Source organism: Brassica oleracea, chromosome C9 (genome assembly GCF_000695525.1).
Source record: "Brassica oleracea var. oleracea cultivar TO1000 chromosome C9, BOL, whole genome shotgun sequence".
Taxonomy (NCBI): Eukaryota; Viridiplantae; Streptophyta; class Magnoliopsida; order Brassicales; family Brassicaceae; genus Brassica; species Brassica oleracea.
This window is the reverse complement of record NC_027756.1, coordinates 37160490-37163548: the sequence shown is the minus strand read 5'-3', so window position 1 is coordinate 37163548 and position 3059 is coordinate 37160490.

Sequence of the window (3059 nt, the reverse complement as noted above, 5' to 3'; positions counted from 1 at the left end):
GCCAATATATAAGGCAATGTTGCGGGTATAGTCAGTCAGATAAGGGCCTGCGACCAGTAAAGAATGTCCTAAAGGGCTACGGCTAGGCTAAGTACATTGGCGCCTAAAGAGGCTAAGTACATTGGTGCCTAAAAAGAGCACGCATGCTTGAAAGATCTAATGCTCTATATCCACCCAAAGAAGCCCATTGAGTTTATAAGATATAAAATAATGGTTTCCATATAGAAACAATGGGCAAAGGAAACAAAGAGCGATCGAAACTATACCTGCATTCTCTACTGATCTAGACTATGCAAAGATCAGTCTGATAGAGGCAAAAGCCATGGTAACCAGATTGGTATACCCCACGAAATTATACACTATATGGCATGACCGGATTAGCCATCCTGGTCTAAACTTGACGCAAAAGATTGATATTAAAAGGGCACACAGAGTTATCCCATAGTATCTCACGTTGTGTAACATGTACACAAGGGAAACTCATTAGGCTATAATGTCCCAAGCATCTGCAGATTATAGTATGATCATGAGGGGGAGTGAGGACAAACCCGTGGTCCATAACCATACTATAAACACGGATATAATAGCTTGATAACAGCTTGGCCGTACAGGCTATTACCTATAAGGTTCAGACTCTAAAGTCTATAAGCTTGGGGACATCACGAGTTTTACATTTATATAAGGTTAATATGCATCAGGCCATATAAGTGAGCATAGATATTCTCATCTCAGATTGAATACGGGTCATGAGCCAGACATATACCATCTTAAGAGGCTATTGAATAAACCACCACAAACATATGTGTCATCTAAGATGGAACCTCAGAAGAGGATTGAGAATATATGTTGGATAAAAGTATGTCTTTCACCCACGAGTTTTAAGAGACCTTGAGCCAAATATGGGTGATCAGATTGAGGCCAGGTGCACGGATTGCATGATTAATGAATCCGACTATCCAACATTAGAAGGAGAAAGTTATAAGCTGGTAAAGATTAAAAGAATGATAAGAGAAATAGAATGGTATCAACCATCATTGTCTTGGCAAGATCCTCAGACTAAAAGTATGATTTAAGACGTCCAAAGAAAGATTATACAAAGCTAGCTAATCTAGATGCCAGACACTGACCCAAAAAGAAAAGAAAAGAATGATTAAGTTATAACCAGCTTAGCACCAAACGAAATCTGATGTCCTAGAGACACAGTCAAGTTGCTACAGAGTCTATACAAGATAGACCAAAGTGTTCCATAAGATAAGAAACATCGGAAAGAAAAGGTGCATATAATACAGATCCGAGGTCAAAATAGAAACCATACCAGACATTGAGAAAAGGCTGCCCAGCTAAACATCTAAGGTACCAAACCATGTAGCTTGGGACGCCAAGCTACTAGGTAACAAAGGTCCTGGATAATAAAATCTCAAATCGATGAGATCATGTCTGGAACACAACAGAACCACACATATATATAAGTGTCGACACATGAGAGTTATATTTGTATAAGGTGACTTAAAGTAGTAGCACTTGAGTTTAAAGATATAAACGAGGATCATTAACCCACGAAAGAGTACTCATAAAGATTAAAGATTAGATTGAAAAGATAAACGTGGGGTTTAAAGTATCTAAAGAAGAGATAGGCGTATTGGCCATACACATATACAGAAACGCCATCAGATAAACCAGTGAAATAGATGGGTCTTGTGAGGAATAAGAAACCGTGAGAGATGGTACATGATCGCAAGGTGTAAAGGTGTTCATGTTTTCCTACTAACACCATTAGATCATAGCTTGTTACACAAGGATACTCACAGAGACCATGTAACAGATTATAAGGAGATAAACTCCTATGTGGTGGATGCTGCTACACAAATTCGAAATTGATAAAAGTCTGGTCATAAGAAAGAAATTAGATACTGATGTAGTAAGCATCATATGGATCACTGGATAAAGAACAATATTGTTCCTAAGCTGTTCATGGATTGAAACAATCAGCTGCATATAGTATGTAATACTAGTAAAGGAATTGTATAAGGACAATCCAATTCAGTCCATATATACTTATAAAAGAAATTTGAATTCCTTGTGTTTACTTTATACTAAACCAGCCAAAAGAGAGGTAAATTGGTTGATACAAATTATTTATTAAATCTGTGTAGGTGTCTGGCTAGAGGTGTCCGACCCTTCTTCTTTGATCATGGCTAGTGGAAAAGAAAGATCAGCCATCATGATTGCCATCCATATGCTCGTGTAGTCGAGGTCCATGACCTAATAGATCTTCCGGTGCGTGGTATGATCCCCGGCAACAAAGGTCATGGGACACCATCAAGGTATGGATAAAAGACTGCAATAGCATTACCGAATGCAAAAGATATTACTGATCGAGATCCATGAGTGTGTTCGGCCGAAGAGCCATAGCTTGATGAGATTATAAAACTCATTATAGCAATAATCATTGATCACATCTTGATCTAGAACACTCATGAGACAAGTTATAAACATGTATAGAAGCAGTATATGACTCAATATGAATCGATCAGATTAGTGCATAGTCGATGATAATAAAGAAAGATCTATGGACAGAGACATTGGTACACATCCGTGTAGTAGATACACCGGAACATAGGTTTACGACCTGAGACTATAAGTTCATAAGTACCATGCTCAGTATATATATTGTGCACAGTGTGTTTAGTCTGTCCGACCTAATTAAGAGTAGTCAACAGCCAAAGGTCCACTTCTTGACCACACACACACGATGTCAGAAGACATGAGAAGAGACCGGAAAGGTCAAAGTAATCCAATTGCGGTTCAGTAATGAACTTGGCCGATTTGTTTACTCCCTACCTGCACGTTCAGGAAAGATCACGCACCAGATGCGTAGACTGAAGAAACCTCCACTGAGGTCCACATCAGAGGAGTAGTACGTGTTGTACTCTTTTTCCTTCATCATGGTTTTGTCCCACTGGGTTTTCCTGATAAGGTTTTAATGAGGCAACATGAAGCGTACTACGATCTTGAATGGTTATGGCATCCAAGGGGGAGTGTTATAAATCAATTAGTGG